This window comes from Salvia splendens, chromosome 9 (genome assembly GCF_004379255.2).
Source record: "Salvia splendens isolate huo1 chromosome 9, SspV2, whole genome shotgun sequence".
Taxonomy (NCBI): Eukaryota; Viridiplantae; Streptophyta; class Magnoliopsida; order Lamiales; family Lamiaceae; genus Salvia; species Salvia splendens.
The window spans coordinates 10,113,639-10,129,005 of NC_056040.1; positions in this window are offsets into that span (position 1 = coordinate 10,113,639).

A 15,367-nucleotide genomic window follows, 5' to 3' on the forward strand; every position below is an offset into this window, starting at 1 on the left:
GGCTACCAGCTCGGCGCCTGATGCCGAGAAGAATCCGAAGAGGCAAAAGACCTCTTCGGATCCAAAGAAGCCGGAGTCGACTTCGGCAAAGGGGAAGGGGAAGGCCCAGAAGCCCCCGAGAGCGCCAGAGAAAGACGTGGTCTTGGCGCCTCCTTCGGAACATATCTGTGAGCCCTTTTTATGGCCCACGGACTTCGCCGAGGTGAATTCTCTTCTTGATTTTCTGGCCTTGCTTTTTTTCCTGTATTTTTTGTGGCTCCTCTGTTGACTTTTTGCTTTTTCCATTTTCAGAGGAACGATATGCTCTCCAAGCTCGTCGCCGTTGAACTCTCCAAAGCGTCCAACGACTATGCTGAGATGCAGAGGAAGTTGGCGGCTGCTTGTCACCGGGCCGAGCAGGCTGAGGCAAACTTTGAGAAAGCCAGAGCTGCTAGGATTTCGGCCCAGGATGAAGCCCAGTTTGCCAAAAACCAGCTCGTCATCCAGCGAGAGCAGACGAAACGGAGGGATGCTGCCGCCGTGGTTGCCCAAGGGGAGGTTCTCCGTGCTTTCGCGGAGAAACTCTTTCTGAGCAACCAATTTTCAGCCTTTGTCGGTGATCTGCTGAAACTGATGACCGATAAAGCCGAGCAGGGTCCCGAAGTCATCCTGCCGCTGTACGGCCGAGAGATAGCAGCTCGGCTTCAGAGTCTGCCGGTGCTTGAGGAGCTTGCTTCGTCCTCGGTCCTGCTTTCTGCAGACCAAGTTCGTAGTTGCCGAGCTGACCGCGATGAGAACATGGAGGCTATCTTTGCCTCCATAGGGTCAGTTTCACCCGCTCCAATTTTCCATGGAGAGGGTGAGACCGAGCAGCATGAGCGGCAGACCGGCGATGAGCAGGCCGAGCAGGAGGCGCAGCAGATCGGCTACGGTGGCGCCGAGCAGGCTGGGGAGAGCAGGGAGGCCGAGGTTGAAGCTGAAGCATACAAGGAGAAGGAAGCTGAACCTCACCGAGAAGGCGGAGACGAAGCTGGCGGAGTATGATTTCGTCTCCCTTCTCTTAGTTTAGTTTCTTCCTTCTTGTAAAACGGCCTTGAAGCCCTTGTGTAGAAAAAATTTTTTCTTATGAATGAAAAAATTCTTCTTTCTGCTCTTGTGTCTTCGTATAGCCTTTCGTACTCTCTTTTACTCCTGTTGTGGTTTACTACCTGCTGAGTAATCTGAAATGCCGAACTGACATAGCTGCTCTATATTCTGAACTCTTAAGGAGCTGGAGGTACTTCACTGGAAGCGGCTGTACTCTTCGGCTTTAGACGAAGCTGAGAAAAGAGCCATAGCTGACCAGGTGAAGAATGACGAACTCTTGGCTCGTTCAGTGAAGCTGGAGGCCGACAATAAGGACTTAGAGTCCGAAAAGAAAGATCTGGAGGCCGAGCTGAATACCGCCGTCGCTGAGAGGACTGCGTATGAGGATTTCATCTGCAGGCGCGGGGGAATGACCATCTCTGAAGTTCAGGAACGAGTTGACGAACTGTGGGAGGAATATCATGTACTCCGGAGGAACAATGCGCTGGAGAGCTCGGCTTGCCAACAAGTCGTGAAATCATTGCGGCGCTGGGCTTCTCGGTACGACATCATTCTTTCCCGGCGTCCCTCAATCGAGAGATTCCTTAGGCATTTCCCGTCAACAGATGGTCACACTCCAGCTCAAACCCCTGATTCACTTGCTCAAAACCTTACTCCAAGTCAGCAACGAACTCAGGAACAGCCGGAAACGTCAAGACGAGAACGGACTCAGGAGCAACCGGAAACGTCAAGACAAGGACGGACTGAAGTTCGTAGAGGAGCTGTGATTATGAGTGAGCAAGATCAACAAATGCTTCGTGAAGAGACTCTTCGCCGCCGAGGTGCTAGAGCTTCTCGGGCTCAGGGAAGAGGCGGTAGGTCGATTAGAGCATCTCGTCGACCTGCTTATTCTTCAGCTGCCGAGAACGCCCGAACTCGGCTTCACGAGGATTTTGTGAATAGATGGCTCAACTTTAGCAACCCTGGACAGTAGAATAGTCCTTTGTAATAGTGTAACGCCATCTCGTAGGGTAGCGGAGTTGTGTGCCGAACAAGATTTGAAAAATGAAATTTTGTTTTCGCTTCTAACACTGTGTATTAACAGCTCAGCGAAATAATTTCATCGTACTTGTCCTCGGTCTTATGAAGTAAACTTCTTTGACCGGACTCGTCCTCGGTCTTATGAAGTAAGCTTCTTTGACCGGACTTAGTCCTCGGTCTTATGAAATAAACTTCTTTGACCGGACTCGTCTTTGGTCTTATGAAGTAAACTTCTTTGACCGGACTCGTCTTTGGTCTTATGAAGTAAATTTCTTTGACCGGACTAAGCTTGTGTCCTAATTTGGCAAGTTTTATCGCTCGGATCGGACTTTCCCTTGTCCTAATTCGGCGAGTTTTATCGCGTGGATCGGACTTTCCCTTGTCCTAATTCGGCGAGTTTTATCGCGTGGATCGGACTTTCCCTTTGTTGCAGTTCGTTTCAGACGAACTGCTTGTTTCTTAAGCCGAATTGTGGTCTTGTATCCTCTTTAGAAGCTTGGACTCACAATCGTTGGCTTATTGTTGCAGTTCGTTTCAGACGAACTGCTTGTTTTTTAAGCTGAATTGTGGTCTTGTATCCTCCTTAGAAGCTTGGACTCACAATCGTTGGCTTATATATGTTCTAAAAAGGGGATCAGCCTTTGAAGAACAAGATACCTCAGTAACATTTGTAAGAGACGACACGCACATAGACAGACAAAACACACCTAGACAAGCAAGACGCACATAAACGAACGAGACGCATATAGACAAACAAAAAGCACATAGACAAAGTAAAAAAACAAAGAAAACACATACCTCTAGGACCGAACTAGACACAAGACGGACTGACCGGACTGTCTCTTACAAATGGAACTTCTTGAGGTTGGAAATGTGCCATGTTCGGGGTACTTGTTCTCCTGACATGTGAGTCAATTTGTAAGACCCTTTGCCGAGGACTTCTGACACCCGATATGGACCTTCCCATGTGGGTTCGAGCTTGCCCAGCTTTTCTGCTCGGCTTACTTCGTTGTTTCTCAAGACAAGATCTCCCACTTGAAATTGCAGCTTTTTCACCCTTTGGTTATAATATCGGGCTACTTGCTCCTTGTACTTGGCTGCTTTTATGCAGGCCAATTCTCTTCTTTCTTCGGCCAGATCTAGTTCGGCTCTCAGTCCGTCATCATTCATTTCTGAGGAGAAATTTAGAGTTCGGGGACTGGGTACGCCGATCTCAACCGGAATCACGGCTTCAGCGCCGTACACCAGACTGTACGGAGTTTCACCGTTGGAAGCTTTGGGTGTAGTTCGGTAGGACCATAGGACTTGAGGGAGATTTTCTACCCATTGTCCTTTGGCTTGTTCTAACCGAGTTTTCAACCCTTTCACCAAGATACGGTTTGTTACCTCCGTTTGTCCGTTTGCTTGTGGGTGGGAGACCGAAGTGAACCGCTGTTGAATATTCAGCTCTTGGCACCAATTCTTGAATGTCTTGTCGGTGAACTGAGTCCCGTTATCCGAAATGAGGATGTGGGGTAAGCCAAATCGGCACACTATGTTCTTCCAGACGAAATCCAATGCCTTCGAGCTCGTTATCGTAGCTAATGGTTCAGCTTCTACCCACTTTGTAAAGTAATCCACGGCAACGATAAGGAATTTCATTTGCCGAGGAGCTTGTGGTAGTGGTCCCACTATGTCTATGCCCCATTGCATAAAAGGCCAAGGGCTTTGCATAGCATGTAGATCGGTCTGCGGCATCTTTGGGATATTTGCATGGATTTGGCACTTCGTGCATGTCTTGACGAGCTGCACTGCGTCTTGTACCAAAGTTGGCCAATAATACCCCCATCTCAGAACTTTTTTAGCTAAAGCTCTAGCTCCGATGTGGCTACCGCAAGATCCTTCATGAACTTCTCTAAGGATGTAGTCCGTCTCTTCTGGCCCTACACATCGCAATAACGGCTGAAGGTAGGACTTTCTGTATAGGACTCTTCCATGAAGTTCGTACCGAAGGGCTCGGCATGTGATTTTCCGAGCTTCTCTCTTATCCTCGGGCAGTTGTCCTTGATCTAGATACTGTAAGATCGGCGTCATCCAGTTCGGCGAGCTGGCTACTGAAAGTATCTCAGCTTCATCAATGCTTCTGTGCATCAATTCCTCCACCTTTGAACTTGGATATGAGGCTAACTTACTTAAAATATCTGCTCGGCTGTTTTCCGCTCTGGGAATGCGGATTATCCGAAAATAAGAGAAACTTCGGCTAATGCTTTGCGCTTTGTCCCAATATTTCCTCATCCTCTCATCACGGGCTTCACTTGTACCCAACATGTGATTCACTACGACTTGTGAATCACAATGGATTTTGAGAGACTTGATAAATAGACTTTGCGCTAGCTTGAGTCCGGCAAGGAGAGCTTCGTATTCGGCTTCATTATTAGTAGTTGAGAATAAGAACCGAAGTGAGTAAGTTACCTCGTGTCCGTCGGGAGCGATAAGTAAAATACCAGCTCCACTTCCCGTTTTATTCGAAGCTCCATCTACGAATCCGCTCCAGCAGTCCGGTGGCTCTACTTCGGATTCCAGGGGCTGTGCTAGTTCGGCATTGGAAGAATTTTTCTGTTCGGCAATGACAGGGGTTGCTTGATCGAACTTTGCTTCTGCAAGAAAATCTGCCAAGGCTTGTCCCTTGATGGCTTTCCGAGGTAGGTATTCGATTGAGTGTTCTCCCAACTCTATGGCCCATTTGGCGATTCTGCCTGATGCTTCTGGCTTGGTCAAAACTTGCCGAAGTGGAAGATCGGTTAAGACGCATACCTTGTGAGCATAGAAGTATGGCCGCAGTCTCCTTGCTGCATTTACTAACGCCAGAGCAATTTTTTCCAGAGGTTGATACCTTGTTTCTGGACCTCTTAATGCTCGGCTTGTAAAGTAGATGGGAAGCTGCTTTAGGCCTTCTTCTCGTACGAGCACCGCGCTAATGGTTTGATCCGATGCCGCTAAGTATAAGAATATCACTTCAGCATCTGTTGGAGCAGAGAGAATAGGAAGCTCGGCTAAATAACTTTTGAGCTCGTCAAAAGCCTTTTTCTGGTCGACTCCCCACTCAAACTTTGGTGCCTTCTTTAATACTTTGAAGAATGGCATTTGCTTTTCGGCTGCTTGGGAAAGGAATCTATTCAGTGCGGCTAGACATCCAGTTAGCCTTTGCACATCATGTATGGACTTCGGCATTGCCATGTTCTGAACAACTTGAACTTTAAGCGGATTTGCCTTGAGTCCTTCCTTTGAAACCCAACAACCTAGAAACTTTCCCGAATCTACCAAAAAGGTACATTTTTGGGGATTGAGTTTGAGGTTGGCTTTTCGGAGCACGTCGAGAGTGGACTTGAGATTGTCTTCGTACTCCGAAGTGCTTCTGCTTTTAACGACTATGTCGTCAACATACACTTCAACCTCCTTTCCGATCAAATGCCGAAAAAGCTTATCTACCATCCTTTGATATGTGGCTCCGGCATTCTTTAAACCGAACGGCATCTTTTTATAAGCAAAGATGCCGAAGTCAGTAATGAAAGCCGTTTTTGGAGCATCACTCATCCATTAAGACTTGGTGGTAGCCTTTGTATAAATCAAGAAAACAGAAAATTTCGAAGCCGATCAAAGCTTCTACTTTTTTGTCTATGTTCGGAAGGGGATAGCAATCTTTAGGACAGTGCTTGTTTAGATCGGTAAAATCTATGCACATCCGCCATCCTCCTTTTTTCTTGATCATCACAGGATTGGCCACCCAAGAGGGATATTTCACCTCGAATAATACATCCGCTTTCAGTAATTGGCGGACTTCGTCATGGATGACTTGATTTCTTTCTGCCGCAAAGAGTCTTTGCTTCTGTTTTATAGGCCGGACTGATGGATCAATATTTAACCGATGAGTGATTACCTCAGAGGGCACTCCGGTCATGTCCAACGGAGACCATGCAAAGACATCTTTGTACTCCTTGAGGAGCTGGATGGTCTTTTCCCGGAGTAGAGGCGTTCCCGCGAAACCGATCTTGACCGTTCTGGATGGATCATCTTCGTATAACTGAACGGTCATTGAGTTTGGCTCTGGTGTGACTTCGGTCATTTCGCTTGCCTCTGACTCCGGCTGTTGTGATTGCTATGCTTGATGATGCCGATCTGATTGCTCGGCACTTTTAAGCGCAATCTGCAGACACTCTTTTGCTCTCTTTTGATCACCTCGGATGACCGCTATCCCCCCTTTAGTGGGGAGTTTGATGGTGAGATGATAAGTAGAGCAAACGGCCCGAACTGCGTTGAGCCAGTCTCTTCCCAGGATGATGTTGTACGGAGACCGAGCTTTTACCACAAAGAACTCGATCATCGTACTGGAGCTTGTAGGCGCTTTTCCCACCGTGATCGGAAGGCTGATAATACCTTCAGGGCGGGTGTCCTCCTGGGCGAAACTTTTCAGAGGAAGTGGTGCCGGACTAAGCCGAGCTGGATCCACTTCTAGTTTATCGAAACATTCTTTAAAAAGAATGCTGACTGACGCTCCTGTATCCACAAACGCTCTGTGGATCAGTTTGTTTGCCACTCCGGCTTGGATGACAATAGCGTCTTGATGAGGAGAGATGGCCGGGACGGGATCTGCATCTGAAAATGTAATCACTTCGTCCTGCTTCAGCCTTTTATGTGTTGGCTCCTCTCGATTGAAGCCTCTGCGCTCTGACTTCAGGGACGAATTAGTCTTCCCGGCAGGGAGAGCATCAATAGTCAGGATTACTCCATCATATTGCTGCTCGTCATCGTCTTCGGGATCCTGTTGCCTTTTCGGATCCTGAGGAGCGCAGTTCGCACCTCTCTGCTTTTTGTTCTTTTTCGGCTGCTTGCTTTGGTATTTTTTTAATGTCCCTGCTTTCACAAGAGCATCAATACCTGCAGCCAAAAGTCGGCACTCCTCGGTATCGTGACCGTGGTCTTGATGGAAGGAGCAATATTGATCCTGAGGTCGACGCGCGGCCGATTTCGTCATTCGCTTTGGTTTTTCGAACATATCGGAATGCAGTTCGAAAATTTCCGCTCTTGACTTGTTCAATGGTACGAACTGAGCGGGCGGCTTCTCAGGATTGAGACGTGGCCCCAATCGGTCTTGCACCGGAGTCCTTTGAATCCTTTCAAAAGGAGTTCGGCGAGGATGTCCCTGATCGCCAAAAGGAGTTCGGCGAGTTTGTCCCTGATCGCTGTGGTCGGGCTTCCTCCTGTCTCCTCGGGATGAGCTGTCTAAAGACCGTTTGCGACGGTCTGCCTCATCGGCACGGGAGAACTGGTCCGCAATGTCCCACATCTGTTGAGCTGTTTGCGGACTGCATTCCACGAGCTTTCTGTAGAGAGCTCCGGGCAGGATTCCATTTTGGAATGCCGAAATGACAAGTAGATCATTGAGATCATCTACTTGTAGGCATTCCTTGTGGAATCTCGTCATAAAGTCGCTGATCTTTTCGTCGCGACCTTGATGTATAGAAAGCAGCTGAGCCGAAGTGATTCGGGCTTCCGCTTTCTGAAAGAACCTCCTGTGGAAAGCATCCATTAGATCTCGGTAAGATCTAATGCTGCCTTGGGGGAGGCTATCGAACCACCTTCTTGCGTTCCCGATAAGCAGCTCGGGAAACAGCTTGCACATGTGGACCTCATTGAGACCCTGGTTCGCCATGTTATACTGATAGCGTCCCAAGAAATCATGAGGATCCACTAACCCGTCATAAGTCATCGACGGAGTTCGGTAGTTCTGTGGCAAGGGAGTTCGGGTGATATCGTCCGAGAACGGAGTTTTCAATGCTCCGTACATGGCGAACCCGACATCTCTTCGGTATGGAGGAGATGGAGATCTCCTGTGATTCCGGTACCGAGGAGGAACAGGAACATGTCGGGGTTGAGGATTCTTCTTCCTGGAAGACACGGCACTACTGCGGTAGTGACTTTCATGTCTGGATGAGGAAGGAGAATCCACCGTTTTCGTCTTTGGCTCTTGGCTTTTTTGCAGGAAGGCTAAGAACTCATCCTGCTTCTCAGCCAAGAACAGCTTGACAGCCTCATTCAAATCAGGCTGCTGGGAAGACTCGGTGTGTGGACCTTTTGAGCGGCTTGTTCCTTCATCGTGAAAACTGGAAGTAGATGTCTCCCGAGGCTGTTTTCCGGACCTGCGGGCTGGACTAGCTTCCTCATGGTTTTCACGAACGGTATTACGGGTAGTATGTGATCTGGTATGCATTTTTTTGGGGTGGAAAAAGGGTCAAAAATTCGCTTTATCACAAATTTGGTTCTCTGTTTCCCACAGACGGCGCCAGTGATGGTTTGGCGAATTTTTGATGGTGATAAATGCAGGAAGATGCAGATCACGACACAGAGATTTACGTGGTTCGATTTACTGAGGTAAATCTACGTCCACGGGAAGAAAAGAGGGCAGAGTTGTATTGCTTGATCTGTTTTCTACAGCTTACAATACAGACTTGCTATTTGATCTTTTATCTCTAGAGAGCTTCTTTAGAACTTAACCCTTTTCTATCTGATCTAAGTTCTATTTATACATTGAACTAAGATCGTGGCTTGCATCACCACTAATGATGGTTGTGGATGTCGTGGAGGTCATGGAGATCCTGCATGGGTCCACTATCTTGCATGAGATCCTGCATGAGTCCATTATCTCTGTACTTGGTCCACTATCCTGTATGTGATCCTGCATGAGTTGACTATCTTCCAGTTCGGTCGAATACTGAGACCGAACTGCTGAACTATTGCCGAGCAGCTTTAGCCGATCTGAGAGTAGAGCTTGACTGGTCGGCTTTTACCGAGCTGTAGGCTGGGGCCGAACTCTTTGGTAATGCCGAACTGATACTCTTCCTTGGGCTTTGGGCTGATGGGCCGTCACTGCTATTGGGCTTGTTTAGTCCGTACCCCATCACCATAATATATTATTATTCCTAACCTAACTTGATACTGAAAAGATGAATATGATTCTATTAGATTTTTCAGGTAGCGTTACTAATTAAAGTCGGTTATAATTTGGATATTGAATGGTAAAAATCTATGATTCATGAATAAATAGCAAAGGATGGTTAGACCCATGCGTACGTTACTAATTTTTCATGAATAACTTAACTTCCCCGTTTCCATTGATGTAGTTGTTTGAAGTCCACATCCAAAATAATGACTTCATTTACTTTTGTAACCAAGCCAACATAGGTCGAAATTGTTTTTATTATAAATTTATTCTTCCTGATAATATAAAAAAGATTAGATCGCAATTTCCACGTACGTATACCGATCATAATAAATAAAAGGTCAATGGGAAATAATACTGCACTGTCTTATACAGACATAGGATGAACTTAAAAATTACATACGTACGTATAATATTTCAACTTATTTTATTTTTAAGAAAACTAATATATCCAGTAATTTGCATGCATAGGACAATTTTTTTAGCAAAACAAGGACCCTTTTATTTATAACTTGGAAATGAATGAAACGATTAGTAGAATTTCCAATTTTAACGCAAGCATTAATTGGACATGCCTTATTTAATTCCATTCCTTCTACGGTTTCAATTTTGTCAAATTAAGATGTTAGGCTTCAATTCATTAAAGTTAGGTCGACGTCGACTACCTTCTGTTCATTTTTAACACGGATTTAGTAAAAAACACTTGTATAGTTTTGACTATTTTTTAATTGAAGAAAATTGCACAGCACCAAACATGTTGAAATTTTAAAATAAGTCGACTGACGCCAGCCGGAGATAAGATGTTGATTGAAAGGCTATATTGAGGTATAATAACCCAATCTTGTTTGTTACTAATATGTTTTTTCTTTAGAATTTTAAGTGGAGTAACAACACACCAAAACACCAATTTTTTTATTTATTTTTGTTTCAGTTTGCTATTCCTCCTATTTCTGCAATCTGTTTGGGTTTGGGGCTGGAGGGTTAAAAGCCCAATATCAACTGGAATTTTGATAATATATGGTAGTGGGCTATAGGCCTATCACAGCTGAGGCTAAAGAGAGTAAAATCATGTCTATGACAAGATTACCCTAAAGTTGTAAAATAGCCCATTTTCATTTTTCAAAGTCGTAGAATTGGTTGCTTAAAAAACAGAGTTGTATAAAACAGAATCTTGCGTAAAGATTCAAATCCAAGCACTAAGAGTAAATTCATTTGAAATGATCGGTCCTTAATATCAACGACCTAGTTAATTAATTATTTGATCTGCACTTTTTGCTTGTGTGAGAGTTGTGTATACTGCACTTTAACTATTCTCTTCCCTATATGATTTGAAAAGTGCAAAACTAACAGGGGAACTCAAGTTTTCACAATTTTGTAGGTGATAAGTTATTTTAACTGTTGCTTGTCTACATAATTATGGTGTTCCTCTATTGGGATGGATACGTACAAAGCATTTGTAAAAAATCATGGATTAAAATATGCCCGGTCAATGGATTTTGACCAAATAATAAATGTGACGAGACATTTAATTTTGTGAAATTAAATGACATATCGTTGATCTACATTTTACGTAGATAAATGTAGTATATTCACTTTCTCAAATCCGATTTCCGGTGAGTGAGAAATAGTGGATTAAAGTTGGGCATAATTAGCTTTTAATTAAAGCTTGGAGTTGGAGCTTAGGGAATAATTAACTAGTGTTAATTATCCCACATTGGAGGATTAACACATCTTTTAATGTGTATAAATTAAGTGACTTTATGTTACTTAATAATTATAGTGGACCAAGATGGGTGAAAGAGCCCATCCCGATCCCGATCTTGATCTTGATCTTGGATCTTGGCAATTGGTCTTTGGGTGGTCTTTGGGCTTGGTGCTTGGCCCAAACTATTCTTTTTAGACCACCGCCGAGTCAGCAATCCAAGTGGCTTGACACGTCGTCAAGCGAGGCACAGTCACGGCTGCCACGTGAGAAATCCACACGCTCCACACACGGATGGCACACTCCTGCCACACGCTCGTAACCGTCGGCGGTTACGGATCAGCCATGATGAGCCTTCCTGGCTTGGTTGACCCTGCATGGTGGCTCGGCCTATAAATAGGCTAGCCATTCCACTGCATTAGCTACTACATTATTCACAAGCATTACAGCATAAGCTCTCTCCTTCTCTGCATTGTCTTTCTGTCGAAGCTCTGCTCTCTCCTCCATCCAGTTCGCCGGAGCTCTGCTGATTGCGGTGCTGCATCAATAGAGAAGTAGCCGTTTTACCTTTGGGGACGACACGCCAAACCGAAGAGCACTACCGGGGCGTATCTCGTCTTGCGGGAAGAGGCCTCCTCGACTCGGCTTAAACATTATTCACGGTTACTGTTTCGTTTTTGCATTTGTAATCTCATTCTAGTTCAGTTTCCTCTTTTGTATTCCTTCTTTTGGGTTGTATTACTCCCGGCTTTTATCTCTTGTAATCCCTAGAAACCAACAATCGCAAGACGAGATAACTTGCCTTTGAAGGGATTTGGACCTTTTAAACTGAACTTAATAATTTCGAAACTTAAAACACCTTTGCTGGAGATGTCGACGGAATCTAACACCACTGCTGCCTCCACCACCGCCGCCATTCCTTCCACCATGGCGACCACTGGACCGGTCAATACGTCGTCGATTCCGACGATGATGCCCACTCCCGGGCGCTATCCCTCTTCATCAACAACCCCTTGGGAGTTCGTTAACCCCCTTGGGCTCACAGGTGGATCCACCTCGAGTGGATCGGTTGGTTCCACTTTTAGTGGTTCCTTCGGATCCTTTAATGGATCGAGTGTTGGGGCCTTCGGGCCTCACACGAATGCTGGGGCCTTCGGGTCTCATGCGAGTGCTAGTCCCTTCGGGGATAGTACGTTCATGGCGGGCTCTATGCCTAACATGAATGGTGGGGGCCCTATGCCCAACCATGTTGTTGGCTCCTTCGGGGGCAACGGAATTGGTTCCTTCCAAGGACCAACTGCGGCACCTTTGGCACCAAGAATGATGCCGCCTGCCGAGAAACCACCCAAGTTTGGAGGATCAGACTTCAAGAGGTGGTATCAAAAGATGTTGTTCTACTTGACAACATTGGGTGTCGCCAACTTTCTCACTGAAAACGAGCCGCCCGCACCAAGCGACCAAGAGACTAGGCTCCAAGTCATGGCAGATTATGAAGCTTGGAGAAAAGGAGATTACCTTTGTAAAAATTTCATTCTAAGTGCTTTAGATTATAGTTTGTACAATGTATACTCCAATGTAACCACATCTAAACAAATGTGGGAAAGCCTAGAAAAGAAATATAGCATAGATAATGCTGCAGGGACTGAACATGTTGTAGCGTCCAAGTTTATGGACTACAAGATGGTCGACTCTCGACCCATCATGGAGCAAGTCCAAGAGCTCCAAATGATCATCCACTCCTTAGTGGCGGAAGGGATGACCTTGCCCGATAAATTCCTAAGGTGCACGATCATTGACAAGCTCCCTCCAAGTTGGAAGGACTTCAAGAGTTATCTCAAGCACAAGCGAAAGCAGATGACCCTTGAAGACTTGATCGTGAAGTTGCGCATTGAGGCAGATGTGCGCAAGAGCGATCAAAAGGCTAAGGGATTCACCCCAAATGAAGCCAAAGCCAATCTGTTGGAGCGGGGCGGTCCCTCCAACAAACGCCCTCGCCTAAACCGTCCAAGTGACAAAGGGAAGGGAAAGCAGCCTTCAAAGAAGTTTGAAGGCGACTGCTACAAATGTGGCAAACATGGCCACTTTGCAAAAGACTGCCGCAGCAAGAAGAAGAAGCCGGCTGCCCACGTCGTTGAGAAGGAGTTCAAGGACTGGGATGAAAACGACCTCATTGTTGTGGTCACTGAAGAGGTCAACCTTGTTAACAACAACAAGGGTGGCTGGTATATTGATACCGGCGCTACTGCACATGTTTGCGCAGATAGGAGTATGTTATCCACCTACAACAACGTTGAAGGGAGAAAGATAAACATGAGGAATCAAGCCTCGTCTGAAGTCCTCGGAGTTGGTGATGTAATCCTCAAGATGACGTCTGGCGTCTCAATCACCTTGAAGGATGCGCTGCACGTTCCGGACATCCGGAAGAACCTAGTTTCAGGATCAATACTAGTGAATAAGGGTTTTATACTTGTATTTGAATCCGATAGGTTTGCATTGTATAAGTTTGGGATCTCCCTCGGAAAAGGTTATGTAACCGACAGACTTTTCAAACTTAGTGTAGCAATACTGCGTGTTCCAAAGCCATTGGCTAATAATAATAAAGCATCTACTTCCTCTTATTTGACCGAGTCTTCAAATTTGTGGCATTATAGATTGGGACATGTAAATTCAAAAGCCATTAAAAGATTAGTGAATTTAGATTTACTAAAGGCTAATGAAGTAGATAATCAAGATAAATGTGAAATTTGTCTTGAAGCAAAAATGACTAAGTTGCCGTTTCATTCGGTTGAACGAAGCACAAAACCCCTTGAATTAATTCACACGGATGTATGTGATTTAAAGATGGTGCAAACTAGAGGTGGTAAAAAGTACTTTATCACTTTCATAGATGATTGCACAAGGTATTGCTACATTTATCTTTTAAGAAGTAAAGATGAAGCAATAGAAGCGTTCAAAAATTATAAGAACGAGGTTGAGAATCAACTTGGTTGTAAAATCAAAATGATTCGAAGCGATAGAGGAGGCGAATATGTAGCCCAGTTTGAGGAGTTATGCAACGCAAGTGGTATAATTCATCAAACAACTGCTCCATATTCACCACAATCTAATGGTGTTGCAGAACGCAAAAATCGAACTCTAAAAGAGATGATGAATGCACTGCTTCTAACTTCAGGATTACCACATAACATGTGGGGGGAAGCTGTTTTGACAGCCAACTATATCTTGAATAAGATCCCTCTCAAAGGAAAAGATGTTACTCCTTATGAGTTGTGGAAGGGAAGGAAGCCATCCTACAAATACCTCAAAGTGTGGGGGTGTTTGGCAAAGGTGATGGTTCCTCCGCCCAAAGAAGTTACAATCGGACCTAAAACGGTTGATTGCATCTTCATTGGATATGCACTTAACAGTAGTGCATATCGATTTGTTGTTCACAAGTCTGAAATATCGACTATAACAGTAGGGACAACAATTGAGTCAAGGAATGCCGTATTTCTCGAAAATACTTTTCCTTGCAAAGACCAAGAAAAAGTCGTAACCAATTCTGAGACAAGAATTGAGGAAGAAGCCACTAGTTCTAAACCAGTGGAGGGTGAAACCACTAGTTCTAAATTAGCGGATGAGGAACCTGAATCGCGCAAGCGTGCAAGGCCCGATCCAAAAGATACAGTACTAAGACGTGGTAATAGAGTCAGAACACCAAAAACATTTGGTCCTGACTACATTGCTTTCATGTTGGATGAAGAACCAACATCGATAAAAGTAGCATTTTCTGGCCCAGACGGGCTGCATTGGAGAGAAGCTGTTCAAAGCGAAATTGATTCAATTTTGCTAAACCACACTTGGGTGTTGGTAGATCTACCTGAAGGTGCGAAACCTCTAGGTTGCAAATGGGTACTTAAAAGGAAATTTAAGGCCGATGGAACAGTGGATAAATTTAAAGCCCGACTAGTAGTAAAGGGTTTTAAACAAAAGGAAGGACATGACTTCTTCGATACCTATTCTCCTGTAACAAGGATTACATCTATACGAGTGCTTCTCGCTATTGCTGTATTGCACAATCTTGAGATTCATCAAATGGATGTAAAGACCGCGTTTCTAAATGGTGAACTAGAAGATGAAATCTATATGGAACAACCCGAAGGGTTTGTAGTACCTGGACAAGAGAAAAATGTATGCAAGCTCGTAAAGTCCCTATATGGATTGAAACAAGCGCCATTGCAATGGCACTTGAAGTTTGATAATGTGATGTTATCAAACGGGTTTAAAATCAACGAGTGCGACAAATGTGTCTACATCAATAGCACTAATAACGGTCATGTTATAGTGTGTCTATACGTTGATGATATGTTAATCTTGGGTAGCAACACTCAAGTAATTAACGATACAAAGGCCATGTTAAAGAGAAACTTTGACATGAAAGACATGAGTCTAGCCGATGTAATCCTTGGAATGAAGATTCTAAGGACGAATGATGGAATCATCTTAACACAATCACATTATGTTGAGAAGATATTGAATAAATTCAAAGCCTATGATGGCGCGCCGGTTAAGACTCCAATTGAACTCGACGTTCACTTGAGCAAAAACAAAGGCGAGCCCGTTGC